Source organism: Nestor notabilis, unplaced genomic scaffold (genome assembly GCF_000696875.1).
Source record: "Nestor notabilis isolate BGI_N333 unplaced genomic scaffold, ASM69687v1 scaffold4100, whole genome shotgun sequence".
NCBI lineage: Eukaryota > Metazoa > Chordata > Aves > Psittaciformes > Psittacidae > Nestor > Nestor notabilis.
Genome location: NW_009911423.1, coordinates 50,199 through 68,013, shown reverse-complemented (window position 1 = coordinate 68,013; position 17,815 = coordinate 50,199). Strand labels below are relative to the sequence as shown.

Genomic DNA, 17,815 nt, shown 5'->3' with positions numbered 1-17,815 from the left:
ATTGGTAGACTAAGTTCAACAATTTTTTAAGAAGATCTGTTAATTTCATACAAATATGAAGCTAACATAAGCCAGTTATAAGTGAAGAAAACTCTGGCAGGAGATAGGTGTGCAGTTGAGAAGGTGGGAAGAATAAAGCAGCTGAGGAGGCGATGAAAGTCTTTTCACAGCTATAGCAGCCCCTATAGAGCTGATAAGGGCTCTCCTCCTATGTATCATTTCAAAGGCACAGGGACCACATAGCTGTCTTCCAGAACCCAAATCCTTTCAACGTCTGGTATTAAAGTACACTCAATCTGTCCATTTGACTCCAGAGATACATAAAAGAGAGATGTGGAATGTTGTCCAGAGATGGTAACTTGCAGATAAAAAGAGGAGGCAGACGTTTCAGGGACAGCAATAACAGAATCACAGCAGACTGTCTTTCTTGAAAAAAGTAAGAGAAATGCTGTAAGAGAAGAAAGGGTTATAGTACCAGAAAATGAATATGGATTTCAACCTAGGAACAGTCAAGAAAAAAATATTCTAGAACTAGTAGAAAAAAACCAATAAAATTATAATCAAAAGTGCCAAAACTGGAATGACACCAAAGAAACTTCAAGGAGCCTGACAGGGAAGACAGGTGTCTTGTCAATAAATACTGTGCCAGAAGAAGGTTCAGACACAACTTCTTGAGTCATTTGCCAAAAGCAAATAGCAAGCAAATGAAAGTGTGAGGAATAATAGGATTCTTGTCTCCTACTCTCCATTTCCCTTCATGTTGCCATATGGTATCCATATCTGTGAGGATAAGCGGTACTTTGTACCCTGGTGTTTCAGTTTTCATGACACTTTACAAGTCTCATTGCTCATTTCACCGCTTTCCACTAGCTACTCCTTAATGACACCCAGCCATTGCTTCCTTTGCTTTCCCATAAAAACAACATACTCAGGAAATAATGAATGTATATTTGTCTCTTTCAAGTAACTGCAGCTCCTTTTTAACCATTTACTTTGCAATAAACTTTTTTAAGAGAGCTTTTTCCCCTCCACAAAAAAAGTCTATACATTTTAAACATTACAATATACAGACTTTTTTTAAACATGTAAATAATTCCATAGCCTTCTTTCTGAGCTACAACCTACATCAATTCACCCACCTTGGGGGGGCAGAGGATGGGGTGAGGATGAAAATCACAATAGATGCAACAACTGAACACTCCAGAGCTCATATGGACTCTTCAGAACAAACAGAAACACCCAGTGAGTGGTATAGTTCCCGACGAAGACTATCAAATGACTTCTAATAGCGAGTTGCTACAAACCTTACTTTACTAGATGGAGCTACTTAAGAAGTTGCCATGGAAACAAGAAAGAATTGTCCCAGAGAGGAGTAGTGCAAACTTATTAACGACAGCACACTCAAGCACTCCGAGCCCTGACGGAAGGAACCACCTGAAAAGGCAGAGTTGCTTAGTCTTCTCTGATGAGCACAAATAGCACCCTCAAACCAGTTGTCAAGAGTGAGAGGGTTTGGTGGAGAAGCAGGTAGAGCCTGAGGAGACACTAGAATGGAAAAATGAATCCCCCAGAACTGCAGCAGCCAGGAACGTACCTCAGGAAAAAAACAAAATTGTGATGAACGTGACTCGAAGGTTTACCTTTTGGCCGGGTAGCTTCTCTCTGCTCGTTCTTTCTCAGTGCAAAGCAGCTACGTGGTCTATATGAGAAAATTCTGCCATTTTCTGCATTAAAATAGCCTCTGACATGGATGTTTAAACTTACGTTTAAAAGAGAGAATTCTCATTTTAAGAAATTTTAGAGTAGGATAAGGTAATGTCGAAACCTCTGTAAAGAGAACACTCTTCATAACAAATTAGGAGAAAGAAATTTTGTGGGAAACTGAAAATCCTTCTTCTCTCCCCCAGTCCCAGATTTTCATGGAATTTTAAAGCCTATTCCATACACAAACCATTGCAACTGTCTGGAAACTATCCTAAGGGGTACATTTTCCCTGTGTTTAGAGAAGTGTTCGCAATGTGTTCCATAATACTATCTATTCTGAATTTTTCACCTTTAAATGATAAACTTAAATAGCAAGAACATATAAAGAAACCCAAGCTGGTCTACCCTCTCCTCCCAGCCCCCCTTCTTTTTTTTTTTTTTTTTTTTTTTTGAGAATACAATAAAATTAATATAGCAGAAGGAAAAGATTCATCACTGTTCATAAGAATTCATTCGCCCAGGGAATTTTTTCATCTGTCCTCTCCTTTACTTAGCTAGACAGAAAATAGATTTTGCTGGCTATGTTTAATTTCCACAGCTGTCACTGTGATCTAAAACATTTATATTGGAGCAATCACATTTATCCTCAGGAAACCAGGAACTGGAGCACCAGTTCAAACACTGTATAGGCTACCTACTATCTTCTGACCCCAGTGGTGTCTTAGATTTAGAAGTCATACTGCGCAAATAAGCAGTAAAATGCTTTTTGATTAATAACGATTTGAAAAATGCCAATTAGTTCTTGAAACAGCAAAAGTTGAGATGGTTCATACATGCTTATGGGCAGGGTTGGCACAAATGTAGGACAAAAGGAGATATGACAGTAAAACAAAAACAGGATATAAATAATATTTCTAATATACAACTCTAACATTATTCAATTAGCATACTAGTAGCATACTTTGGCTCTCCAGTAACAATTTTAATTGTATAAATTCTGCTTTCGGAAAGTTACCAAAAAAGGAGCATCACAAGTACCAGATTCACAGCCCTAGTGGGTCATGTTATTTACTTTAGTCCGCCATGCAAACTTTTCAAATGGTTGTTTTGGAAAAATAATTACAGCAGTTCTGGAAATATTTATGGTTCAACCACAGTTGTTTGTGACAGATGATGTAAAAAGAACTCATGCAGATTTCAGCAGACTTTGAAACAGGACTAGCAAAATTATAATATGTAGTTGCACACAACATAATCTTCAATATAAAAACTGTCAAGTACATTGTTTTAGTTATTCCAGCCAAATCAGCAAACAACTTGCTCTGTCTTTCCTGAAGCAAATCTTAGTTACTAAGTTGGATCTTACTATTTACATCTGAAGTGTTGATATTTATACAAGTTTAAATTACAACTTCACTTGTATGTTCTTTCAGTCTTTTCCTGCTACCTTCTAATTCCTCTCCCTCCCCACTTATTCCACACACCCCCAACCTCCCATGTAGTAGTAAACATGGAGTTACACAAAACTAGTTGCAACTTTTAGTAAAAAATAAGTTCTGATTTTTATCAGGCAGTTCATCACTTAAAATTTCACATGTACACACTATTGCAAATGTTCTGTCCGCAGACTTTCAGGCTGAATGCTCTGTTACAGTAAGGCCATAATACAAAATCTCCTTCAAGAAAGTTGATTCAGGCTAAAAAACTCCTATTTTTGACACGAATCGTGAAATAATACATTCACACAAAAGTCACATTTTTAACTAGTTGCATTATTTGTTAATAGTTACATATTTAATTTTCGCGGAGCAAGACCCTATAAAATCCTGCAGGAAACAAGTTAAACAGATGAGAAATCAGATCTTTGTATTAATACCTTGCGGTTCTTTTGATCCACGAAAGCAAGTATCTGCTTAGTTTCTCCTTCCTGCTCTATCACTTACTGTGGTATTTCCAACTTCAAGGAACAACAGGAAATAAAGGAAAAGTAATTTTGAAAGATAAGGCATCAACTTTCCAATTAACTTCATTATGCTGGCTACAATGAAGTTCAATAAGTATCAGACACTTTCTAAATTATCACTATCCTATTTCCTGTTATATTATCTCTTGCACTTCCAAGATTTTTTATACTTCCGGTATCTTTATTTCCATTTCTCTCTATTTTTAAACTCTTCTCTCACTTCGTTATACTACCTTCCTTCTTACAACCACTTCCCTTCCCTGCTCCTCCCTCTTTCCTGCAGCTGATTTCCTCCCAGTTTCTTTCTCCGCTCTGCTCACGAAACCACCTTGGCCTTTAATTCTGCCTCCTACTGAGCTCTCCCTCAAGATCTTATGCTTTCCACACACTTTGTGGTGCCAGACTACTTCCAATCTCTCTGCAAAAGCAGAAAAAACATTTCTAAGCATAAATGAAACTATTCAAATATAAGTGAAACACTGAAGGAATTAAAAAAAACTAGAAAGAAATGAAGCCAGTGTAGCACTCAGTATTTCTACAAGAGAAATAAAGGCAACCACAGGCCAGCAATTGAGTGGCACACAGCAGCTAAATAATCTTAAACAGAAAAGTGACGTAGGAAGCCAGTGTTATATGTAGAGTTCCCCCTGGAGAGTGTACAGGTGAAAAAGCTTCCCTAAAATTTTAGCATGTCTGCTTTTTATCATAAGACTAATTGTCCTCAGTGTCTGAGCTGGATTCCTTGAATGCTGGAGCAGAACAAATACTACTTTTTCACCTATCTGTCACAGCAAACATGAAAGATTATGACAAAAGCAAACCAGCACTGATCTTAACACCTCACAGAGCTCTGAGCAAAGCACCAGAGAGAAAAGCAGAGAGCAAGCTAGCACACAACAGAGAGAACAAACTCATCAAATGAGTAGCTGGACAGGAGAACCATGCCTGTGTGCTTCCACTTAAAGTGGAAGTCATCCTAGCTGCTGAAAAGCACCATTAAAACACCCACAAATTTGGTACACAGATTAAATTTAAATTATTATATTTCCATTTTCCAAACTACTTCATCCAGCAGTTCAGGCATTAAGCCCATAGCTGGTAACTGAGTTAAACCAGAGCTTTCATGTACCAGGGAACTCCTCTTCCAGCTCTGCAGAATATACACTGTTAACACTTGATCAGCCTGGTCTGATGCTGCATGTTCCTGTAACACCAAGTCAAGGTCAGTTATGTCTCTACTGGAAATTGCAGAACTACTGGAATTGTCTCCATAATTACCATCATTTGAGCTGAGAACATTACAGTCTGAAGCTTGAAATACTGACCCAAACACATGAGCTGCTCTTCTCTCATTTTTGGCTTCCTAACATTAATGGTTCCTTCCTTGCTCTTTGACCACCTTCTATATTTATATGCAATACACAAGTCCTAAACAGAGGAGAACTACCCTCTGTCAACACAATTCTCTTGTGACTAGCTTCCACAATTTCAAATACTACCAGAAAGGTTTTAGAGTGGAAAAATGTCAGTGAGGGAACTCCTGCAGGTCTTCCTCCATCCCCATACTTCTCCAGATTTGCAGCAGGTGTAATGTCTACAGGATGAAGAAACCTCCAGACCAAACATCCGCCTCAGCATTTGTAGTCAAGGAATGTGCTATGGTTGTTTTTACAGAGAGGAGCAAAGCCAGTGTCACAGCATACTTCGGTAAAACCTGACAACTGCTGCAGGGCACTGCAGAGTCTTTGTGTTCGGACACAGCAACTCAAAACCTGGACACATCACTGAATTTTCTTGGACATGTATGAACACAATCCCAGGACTGTGGAAAAAAGAAAACAAAATGGTAAAGAACCTTCACTGCTTCCCTCTGCCCAGCTCCATCCCTGGAAGGAACACAGCTCAGCAGAACACAAAAAAAGACCATGGTATTTAGATAAAGAAGGGCTTAAGGTATTAGGGTAAGGGTAACCTCCGTGAAGCCACAGCCTTTGAAAGAATTGAAGGCTTTTAATATGGCTCCTCAATTCCGAAAACAAGTAACTGGGAGACGTCTGGTAGCTGGACAAGAATCTCTACAGTACCTCCAAATCACCTGAAGTAACAGGCATATATATATATTTTTACATCATAAGCTGTGTGTATATGTATACATACACACATTTAGAGATATATATATACATAAACATACATACACATATAATATTTTCTTTAATAAATCTTGTCAAAATGCCTTAGGATGAGACACAGGTACCTACTTTTATTCAAGCTAAGCAGGGAATGCCTTCTTCCAAGGGCTTTTGACTATGATTCTTTCTGTTAAGAGATTTCACTATTTTAAATAGAGAATTTCTGGAGGACATACTCATTGCAAAGAGAATTTACGCTTTAATGACTACAGCTTCAACAGACTTGGGCCCCTAAGGAAGAAGGATGCTCCCCTCCTCCCTCCATCCCGAATTACCTCAAAGTAATTTTCAGATAAAGCAGAGAACACAAAAACTTTTGTAAAAACCAAACCAAGCAAACAAACAAAAAAAACCCAAACCAAACAAAAAAACACAAAACCAAAAAAACCACAACACCCTAACCCAAATAAAAAATGTACCTTTGACCTCTGGTAATTCAAATGGAGTGTTAATCACCAAAGGATTAACACCCTCTGCATTATAAATAACATAACCAGTCATCAGGAAATTATAACACCCCATATAATCAAGAAACACTAAAGTCTACCATAGAATTATGCCCAAGCAGTAGGAAGTACTAAGATGAGAAACTAACATATTTGATCTTCAAGCATAACGGAGAACAGCTCAGTACTTAAACATATAAACCTCTCTCCCTCTATGCGTATGCTTGTGCACATACTATACACACGTGCACCCACGTTTAAGTACATAAACACACAAATAATTCACACATCTTAAAAACTATGTGAATTGTTAACAATTTATGCATATATAATCTCCAATTTTTTTCCCTGGCTAATTTTATGTATTTGTTGCATTAAGTGCTAATATTTTTTTACATACTTTACCTATCTTTTTCCAGCTGATGTAATTATTTTTTGCTTAAACAAGGACTCCCTTATTCGTTTCTCTACTATAACCTAGTAGCATTTTAATGTAGTATTATTACTGCACAAAGACACAAATGAAGACATTTCCATTAAAACACAAATTTTTTTTATAGGGATAAAAAAACCCAAACAGACAGACAACAAAGACATCAATACCCACAACATTCTGCTCTGAAGGAGACACACAGCTACTTTATCTTCTGCCATCTTCTCCATAACCACTGCCTCCATTGCAAAGCTCCCGCTATCCTATCTTCTCTCCAGCCACACCTTGCCTTTTTGCCCCAGGGGTTTTGCTGTCTTCCTACTCTCTCAATCTCCAAAGTTTTTCCTGCCAAGCTTGTCTTCTATTCCCACTGTACCCAAAGGTCCATTCCACCTACATATCCAGATTCAAGTTTTCCAATCACTACAGCACTTAAACTCCTGTCCCAGGAGTCCCCACTCACGTTGCATTTGGTCCTGTCCTTCAGTCAACATACCGACTCTCAGCCGGTCTTTCCCATGTTTTCACTGGCTACTGGCATCCACTACCACTCTCTCCTTGGCCAACTGCACCATTCTGCTCTGCTTGCCTTTTCCACCCCACACCTTACTCTTTCAAAAAAACTGTACAGGTAAATAAATAAGTAAACATTAATATACTGGATGAACCAAATAAGATGGGACATAGAACTCAGCACTGAATTGTTTCCATCGATGCCTGTGCTTTGCTAAACCCATCTTCTCCTCTAACCTTCCAGGCAGGAAGGTTCCATGAGATCAACATTTCCCTAAGAGGAAAATCAGAGCTTTTCTTTAATGTGGAGTACCTCAAGAACATAAAAAACAACTCACCTAAATGAAGAACAAATCAGTTCAACTTCCTTTTATTTCTTATTATATTTTCTGCTGAGTCTCAAGGATCAGAGGAGAGAAGATCTACATGCTCACAATCACACCACACTAGTTTACCTTCTTCCAAAGAATGATAAAAGAAGGTAGTGTCACAGAATCTGGTGACACACCTACAAGCAGGCAAGGTGAGGTTGGGATGGATATGGACAGGTCTTCCCATGTATAAAAATGTCAACATTAGATGGGGGGAAGGAAGTACGCTTTCTCAGTTTGAGAAGCCTTTACAACTATCTAAACTGCATTAGAATTTCTCCTTTAAATCTTCATTAAAAACACACACCCCTTCAATTCACCACTTCCATTGCAGAGTACCTAGCAAATTTCACCTTTTTCAAGTCCACTATAAAAGTCCACAGGATTTCAGCAAACTTGTGTCATTCCGTAACTATAATTTACATTTTCTAAATGAAATACATTTTAAGGCGCTACCACAAGAAAAAGCACAGCTTAATTACGTTAACTAAGCTGATTAAGCCATGCTCTTTCACCTATTACAGGAAGTATTTAGCCCTGGAGCCATCCTATAGGCTCCTCACACAGCATATGACATGTTTTCCAGAGATACTGTATATATTTAGTCACTGCGGAAGGGGAAAAAGCAAACACCCCATATGTCAGCACACCAACAAAAGAACAGAAGAGGTATCAGCTGATAAAGCAGCTGTTTACATCTCATTCTTGTCTGGAAGGTAGGTATTACATTACAAGGAAAAAGATGAAGTTAAGAGAACATTTTCCCAACACCTCAGATCTGACTGTTAGAAAATAAGTGCAATAGGAACACTCTCTCCAAAGATCTCATCCACTGATATTATTACTGGGATTTTTGTATGTTTACAAACAACTCGGACAAACTAATTTAAAACCAAAGAGATTATAGCAGCATTCTTTTAAAACAATGAGGATTAATCTTTGTCCTTTGTATCTAAATGAGTTTACAGCATTAAAAGAATTCTTTAAAATTTTCAATCCTTTCAAAATGTCTAAAAGCAATTTCTAAAATAAAGACATAGCTCAAGAGCATTATTCTTATCTTGGCTTTTGCCAGTACAAGGGTGCTGCTCTCTGTCTCATAAGGATTTCTGGCAGAGTGAGAAAACCTGGTCAGTATCAGAGTCTTTCCTGGGACCTGTCTGAAGTGTCGACAAGCAGCTAAGCTGAATATTAATACACTCTCCATCATCAAAAGCTGTTGCATACCCAAAGGATGAAAAATATTTTAATCAGCTTTCAGCTTGTCTAGTAGAAGTCAGTTTATTCCTTTGGGATTATACATTTATGTGCTCAATTTTTGTCTTCGCTCTCTCTCACACGCGCTCTCTCTCTCTTACTTTTGAAACTAACAGCTAAGAGCCTAAATCTGCTGTTTTGTTGGGAAAAGCCAGCTAATGCTGTGATTCAATTACGGTATTTTACATTCAAAGAGAAAACGTAGGAGATGAAAAGCAAAGAAGAAAGTTGAGAAAACAGTCCTGTATCCTGCTTTTTAACTGGACTTCTTAAATAAACCAGTGGGATTTTTTTTGTTTTGCTCAAGATTTCTGCAAATTTAATGAGTTTTTCAAGACTGATTCCTCTGCTGTCTTACCTAGCTTTTCACCTCCCCAGTAGATTCATAAGTTCTGATACTGTAAAATCACAATTCCTTTAGCATAATGACCACAAACGGAATTGACCCACAAAGGTATATGTTTTTAAACACGTGTATCAAGTATGTCCCACATGAAAGCCATCAAAAGATCAGTATATATATGAGAATAATGATCTGAAAAGCCTTGACAGTAGAACTGTAATAGCATGGTAAGCTCTCTCTTCTGTTGTTCCTCTGAGAGACAAAGTAAGTCAGTCACTGTAAGGTTGCATTAATGAAAATACCACATACAGGAGAAGACTTTTAAAAGTGAGAAATATTAATAAATCTAATTATGTATATTTTAAATCCTTTTTAAAGCATCACAACATTCCAGGCCTTGTACAAGACAGGACTTGTGTTGAGCATCTACATAAACGCAATATAGAATTAATTTCATGTTACTTCATCCCTGCTTCCTTAGGGATAGATGTATTACCATTGTACATGTGCTTTTTCCTTTTCCCTGTAAGACAAGACAGCAATATAAAGCTGAGCTGCTGAAAGATTTTCAGATACTCTATCACCTTGAGGCTTTCTGGGAAGAGCAACCTCTGTGTACTGTGGTGCTACACAGTATCAGCATAAATTAGTTTGTACAGGATAATCCTTAAATAATTTCTGTCCAAATTTTCCATAAGCAAAGTTAGTTTTGAGCAAAGGAGTGAATTCTGTGGTCCAACTACTGCAAATTATTTCAGCATGAAATTTCCTATTTCATGAAATGGAAGCTTGACATTGGACAGAATACGAGAGCAATCAGCAAAGGATGACAATGAGCAAACATACTCTGCCATGTGTCTGAACTACAAGCAAAGTCTTATAATTCATTTATCCAAGCTGAGTCCCACCACAACATTGACAAAACGATTGACCTTCTAGCTAGCTGATAAAGCTTTAATCCATTAGTATGTAGCACACATCTTGAAGATTGAGCTAAAATAAAATTATTAGCAGTGTTTATACGCATACATATACACACACACACATAAAAATAAAATAATCACTTCAGTTAATTACACAATTATATTGATCCCTAGGCAGCTAGACAACATGAACTGACACACCATTTCCAGCTATTAAAAGCACACTTTGCAGAATAGTGCATACTAAGCATGAAGTCAGATTCACCTCGAGCATAGCTCCATGGATGCCACTCATATTCATGTGCAAGTATCTGGCCTATTCTCACCATTCCCTTAATCATTCTACTATATTTCAGAAATTCAAAATAAGTCCTATGAAAAGAGATGTCATTAGTCTGATTGTAATAAGCAATCACGCTATTTCGCAGGAATAATTTAGAAGATTTGCTACACTTCAACTTCATACTAGAGCCTCTGCTGTGAGAATTGTATAGAGTTCAGAATCACTAGCAGGCCAAGGAGAACTGCCAAAACCTGATGTTAACTAGCAACAGCCGAGTAAAGCCACTAATTATCTTCCTACTGCAGAGCAGTAAACATTGTATTACATCTACAGCTTCAGGATTATTAAGCAGAAGCATGTATACTAAGAACTGAAAAGTGTAAAGAAGATATACTCCAAAGCTCCCGAGAGCTAGAACTGGGAACTGCAAGAGGATAATAAGAGTCAGCCAAAACACAGTGAGGTACTTCAGTTGTAATTAAATGGATAGAACTTGCACGTCTGAAATAAATAAATAAATCTTAGATGTGGAGCAAATTCTACAATTTCCAATAATGGTAGGGGGGAGGCAGAAATTTGTTGGGTACTTTCAACTGCAGCATGTTCTGTTCCTAGAACACAGCCGATAAGTAACTCTTTTCAGTTACAGTAAAAATAAAAGCTTCATTTTATTGATAAGGAATTTAACATTAAAAATAATCTGCAGTCTAAATACAAAGTAAGACCTCAATATTTTGATTTCCACACTGATTTTGAAAACCACGCTTAAGGTACTTGCACAAGTTAAACAGAGGGTCAGTGAAAGAATTAGCACCTAATCCATCAGACCATAATGCTTTCCATGGCAAGTACTGAAGCCAAGTTTTATTTCTTTATATATAAAAGGAAAGCTGTAATTTTGATCAAAGATGAAGTAACTGTTAAAAAAATACATTGCAAAGACACTATTCAACCATAACTTGTTAGGAATTAGAAGGACTAATGATCTGATAGGAAAGAAAAGGTATCTACACAGCAATGGCAGCTCTTCAGAAGATGTCACCTTCTTTGCTCACAAAAGCTATTTGCAAAGTGAAACAGCTGTATTCTATTTTATAGTGGTTACATAGCTACTAAAATACAATAGCAACAAAACCATGTTTAGCAATACTAGTAGTCTAAAAAAAATAATTACAGCAATGTAAATGGTGACATTTTAGTCATACTGCCATTTGCTTTCACTTTCATTCTAAATCACAGCTTCCCCTAGTGTATAGCAATTACAGTAAAAATTATTCCTGCCAAACCACTGTAATTCACAGTTTTAACACCAATTTTTTTTGTATCTATGTAGCATGCCCATAAACATGCATTATACGAACATACAAATCCATAAGTTCTATATCTGATCACTGCTATGACTGCATAAATGAGAATCAGAAGTCAGTTAAACTATAGTTAATAACTGATGAAGTCTTATATAACGTACAGATACAAAAATTGCAAAACCAGAAGAATTTCTTCTCAAAAAATGTTATTCTCAGCATTAAAATATGGTCTTTTATTCAGTTTTTCTACTAGGAAATGGATTTCTAAGAACATAAAAGGCTTTGCAAATAATTATTACACTAGTAAAAAATAGCACAATACTACTGCTTCACTATTTCTACAGCAAATAATAAGCTTTGATAAACAAATAGTTAACAAAAAAGTTTTTTGTTATTCCAGTATATGTCCACCCAAGGTTCTGGGGAAAAATGGTGGAAACAGCAGACAATTTTATACAATCTACAGCAGCCCCATCACACCAATTCTGCTTTCACTAAAATCAGTCACACAGCTCCCACTAAGAATAAAAGGACAGCAACACCAGGTTCTAGAATACCCTTCCAGGATGGATACTAGATTCACAGGGATGCAGCAGGAGCTACAATCTGAGCTTTTCCCTCCAGGCTCCACACTGTGTGACTTGCAGTAATACCAGATGTAGTCCAGAGCTCTCCAAACTATTTTCCTACATTGTTCCTGCTGCCAAGAACTGCAAACAGTTGCCTCCCATGTTTATTCCCTTATTGCCTTTACTCGAAATACAACTTAGTGATTCAGACGTTAACATAAAGAATTAGAAGATCATCACAGTTAAAACCCCCTAGTGTACATATGTATGTATTTCTGTGTAGGAGCATGTACATACACACAATCACAGTACAGATTAGCTCTAGTAGTCTATCCACTGTGAGAAAACTTTTACATGTGATGGAGAATCCTGTTTAAGCCACAGTGCTCAGCTCAGACACAGAGATCTGTTTATACAACTCAAATACAGTATGCATATGCACAATTTTGATTTCTGCTGATTGTGTGTTATATGTTATATTTGTTATATTTGTGTTTTAAATGCTAACACATAACTCATCCCATTTTATATGTAAGTGCGTGTATATACTACAAGCACACAATCATACACAGCCAGTATTACAAAAATACAGTGAGGATGACAGAAAGAAACCCTGTTAGAAATACGCACAAGACAACAGCATTCTAGCCATCCAAAACTGAAGCTCACCAAGGTGCACTAGAACACCTACGAATGTTAAACTTGCAACTCAGGTGTAAATCCACACAGAAGGGAACGCAGACGCAGGAAAACGTGCCCATCGCCTCTGCACCATCTGGTACAGCACACACACCAGCCACATGGCACCACAGCTGCATAAGCCACCCATGGTCCTCCCGTCTGTGCTGTCAGGAGCACATCTCCCTCTCCCATAGGGCACAAATTGTCCTAAACTTCTCCTGGCTTATGCCAGTTTACATTATAACCTGAGTGTTTTCAGCACAGTTCTCACAGTACACTGTATGAGGTGGAAGACTGCCCTTTTAACAATTCCAGTCTGTAGCAGAAATGTTATAGCAGCTCATATCAACACAGCTTAGATCTCAACCAGCTCACATAAGGGTTAAAAATAGAAAGTGCTATCCACTGGTTTGCTCTGATGTTCCTGTAGATATTGTCACTGGATGTATCCTCAGTAGAATTCTATTCAACACCTCTGTCTTTAAGTACAAAGCTGTAGGCTGTAGCAGCTTTAGGAAACATAAGTATCCTTTTTTCTGCTGCACAGTATCTGTGTGTGAAATTCTCTAAAGGGGTTTAAGTATTTACCCTGAACACTATCAGACAGTTTCTAAAATTTTCCTTATCCTGTTGCAAAAACACTTCAAAGAGAATCATAAACACAGTCCTTTGTGCTTTCAGCACACACGTTGTTTTGGAAGCTTAAGTCTGAATTCCCTCAGAATTGTAAATATTTTTGTCTGAAAGATGTGCAATATAACTTTACCTTAAAAAAAAAAACCAAAACCAACCAAACAAAAAAGATCGGTAGCAGTTCTACCCCACACAATGCTGAATCCTTTCTCCCATTTCTGACAGCTAAAAATACTGGGGTCAAGGAAATCGGTACCGCTTTGTCCTATATTGCCTATAAATTGCCAAAAAAAAAAAAAAAAAAAAAAAATAAATGGAGAGAAGAAGAAAAAAAAGACTTCAGGATCAGATTTTATTGCTCTTGCTGTTTAAGATAAAAGGTACATTTCCAGAAAGATCTGACTCCCAGTGTACATAAAATATAACCTGCTCAAAACACGTTTATTTAAAGGGTCTGGCCTAAACAACAATAAATAATCGATAAGAATAATAGATAACGACAATTCCAAAAGACAAGAAATATGGCTAAAATTTGGGTCTTTGAGCTGCCATGTTGTGCCTAAATTTCACAGCTCATTAGGCAAATATGATCGCCCATCACCACATGGCCCTCCAAGAAAGGAGTGAGACACTACGATATCTAAGCACAAAAGGAAAACTAAAAGAGAAATTAAAATAATACCTCGGAATTTCTTTAATTTTGTCTGACAAGGTCAAACCAATTCAAATGTCAGTTTAGTTGCTCTGCATTTTCTGACAAAGGCTAAACAACCAACCAGCCTGTTTGTGATCCCATTATCTATTTTATTTTATTTTTTTAAATGTAATTGGTTTGCTGTTTAAAGTGCCAAAGTCTACGAAAGCTAGGAGGATTCCCCCTAAAAGCATACTTTGTCTTACAGCTTTTCATGGTTATTCCAGAACTGAAATACTCTGATTAAAACACATACTTAAACCATTGTTATAATTTGAGGAGAAAAATAAAATTAAAAAATATATATTAAAAAAAAAAAATGATGGCCCTGGGCTGAGATTTTGTAGCTCAAGTTTCAGCCTAGATCCAATTCTAACTGTCAGGCTGGTAAGCCCCTGACAATAGTGGCTTACAGCTGAAACTATGACATACTTCACATGTAGCAACAGTAGCAAATAATGAAATAGGCTTCAAAAAGAAAAGAAAAGAAAACAATTTTACAAGAAAATAGCTTTGCTCTCTGATTTCAGTTTAGTTGTATAAACTGATAAAAGCAAGCTGTTGAAAATAACAATGAAAACATGACTAGTAAAAATAGTTTAAAAGAAGTTTTACGAATCAAGATGAAAGTTGTACAGAAAGATACTCCTTTGCAAAAAATGCCCCTTTGCTCTTTACACCTAGAAAATGTACGGCTTCTGCTTTTACACTGTATTTATAAATTAAAAGGTGTGCTGCATTTCATTATCATTAGCTGTATTTTGGGATGCCAAAAAGTGAAACAAATTGTGTAACAATTACTTGTGTTTCAGTTACACCATTAAAAATTAGTTCTTTAAGATCTGCTTCATTCTTTCAAGTAGACCCTTTATTGTAGGCAAATGGTTATGCTTTTAAATATAACTCCAAATCAGTCGTATTTTTCTCTACATTTTAGTTCTACGGTTTTTTCATCTTGCCAAATTCCTGCATAAATAGGTGGGATTAAATGGAGCCTAGCCTACCTAACATAATTATATATGTTGTGATTTTATACTGCAATGAAACTGATACATTTTAATAATCCCAGCCTTGGCTCTTACCCACTAAAGTCAATAAAGGTTATTAAGGCCAACCACCATATAAATACATTGCTACATTGCTAAATGGACTGTCAAAGCAGGAAATACAATTCATGCCATATAGCACTACTAGGGTCTTCATTTATTTTATTCTATTTTTTTTAAAGGAACACTAGATATGTTAAAAGAATCTTTAAAGATTTTGTACTGAAGTATAATCATGTGTTTACTTTTCATTCCGCAAGCAAAAAACATTTAATTGATTTACCTTTTACTTACGCACATGTGAATCAACCTAAAACAAAACAAACACAAAAAGACTGTAGGATTTCTGCAGTTCTCACTGATTTGCCATGGTGTTAAAACATTTTCATAGGTAAAATAAATGTCAGATTGCAAGGTTTGCATGATATCAGACCCTGAGAGACAAATTGTCTCTCCACTGAATCTCAGAACAGCTACAGCAAGACTTCCTCACATCACATGAGATTTCAGCTTTTCAGACTTCTCTTTACCCAGAAAGCAAAGCTTGTACAGTCTTTTTTCAAATGGTAACTCTCCCTTTGAATTCAGCAAGCATTTATCCTGATGTTGCAGTCGATAACGTGTTAATCTTGGATGACTTTTAAAAAAAAAAAAAAAAAACCTCAAACATTTGAATAGCCTTCATATTTTCATGGCAGGGGGGAAAAGACAAGAAGATTGGTTAAACTGCTTTGGATTTAATAGTTCATAAATTCATGAGGTAATATTGTGGGAAATGTGATGTTTTATCAGAATGTCATTCAAATGAAAGGTTTAACATTTACATCACAAGAGCAAGCTCTAAGTAAAACTATCCTCAGGGAAAGAAATGCCAGGAATAAACATTATGATAAAATTGTGTGCTTGCTATAATGTACAAAAATATTAAATAAAGCCCAAAGGTTTGAAGACACTGGGTTAAACTTCCTGCAGTATCATTCTCTGCTGTGACACTGGAGTAATTACAATTAACAGAATCAGCAATTATTTTGGAAACACTCTAGACACATATATATAAAAAAATATATATGTAAGTCAAGACTTGTTCAGTTCACACACAAAAGTGAGAAAAATACATTGCTTAAGTATTTTTCATCTAAGAAATAATTCCTCTTAAGCAAAAATATTCTTCTGAAAAAAGTCCAGCAATTCTAAGACATTTTTATCTTTAGCATTTTGACTTTTTTTTTTTTTTTGGTTAAAGAATCATTCAGCTAAAATTACAAATTTGAAAAAAAAACCCCAAACATTGACTGTAGACTACTGGGTACCTTCAGAAATACCTTTTTGATTTAACTTAATGCTGTGGAAGCTAGGCATGCACCAAAACACTGCACATTTTATGTTAAATTGCTGTTGAATTTGTTAACCCACAATTGATTTCCTGTGTTATGGAATCTTAGAGATTACAGCTAACTTGAAGCAACAGGGATAATTCTTGATGTTAATGCTACATTTCTATGTATTTTTATTAAGTCAGTGCCTGTTGTTGCATTAAAACTGCGGCTCAACATTGCCCCCTACTGTCATTTTGTGAAACACTAAAGGACAAAACGCAGCTTAAATCCCCAAAACCCAGCCTACCTCGGAGTCTCAAATACAGTAAGCATCAAATTTACTTAGAGACTCAACTAAACAGACATTCTTAATTAACATTCTCTTCTGTCTCCTTCAATAGCTGAAATTAATTGTGATTAATATGTTATAAGTCATAAAACATTAAAGCAATTTTTAAAATTAGAAGCAGCTTCTGTCTTGGCCCAACCTTCAGTTTGCTGATAAATATCATCCTGAGGCCTGTTGAAAGGAGATACACTGACGCCACCATGTTTCTAATTAGAGACACATGGTAATGTCACACCAATTGCAGAAAACCTAACCCCTGAGAATTCCTCAGTTTGCTGTTTTGCCATGTTCTCAACACACAATGGATATAAAGTAACAATCAAACATTCTTGTCTCTACCTCATCTAAGCCTGTGTTACAAGAGAGTAAGTTGTCATTTGAAAGAAAAACAAACCAAAAGACTTTTTTTTTAAATTACAAAGGTCACTCAAGAATGTGAGCACGTAAGAACATAAAAATGACGGGAGGAAGAAAACCCAAACACACGAACAAGTTATTAATAATTTCTCCCCTTTTGTAACGAAAGTTTCGTGTTCACTGACTCCTTGTGGCAACCGATTTCACACACTAAAGTTGCACTTTTCCATACTTATTTTCCAAGTCTGAAACCAGCGGTTGCTGGAGAAGCTTACGGTACTCTGGAGCAGGTTACTGAGTCACATTTCCCTCAGAACTCAAGAGCATATTCTTATTGCACCATACCTCCAGAGACTCAAAAACACCTCTACTGCAAATCATATTCAGCATCCTCAGCTACACTACAAGCTTTTCCAAGGCAATTTAGAGCAAATTGGG

The 17,815-nt window shown here is 36.6% G+C and overlaps 1 protein-coding gene across 1 annotated transcript in view; it reads right to left on the bottom strand.

The window, feature by feature from the left end:
• FTO (fat mass and obesity associated) overlaps positions 1–17,815 on the bottom strand; it is a gene marked incomplete at its 5' end in the record, with an annotated part of 201,604 nt that overhangs the window by 151,290 nt on the left and 32,499 nt on the right. The gene's annotated exons all lie outside the window — the stretch shown is intronic.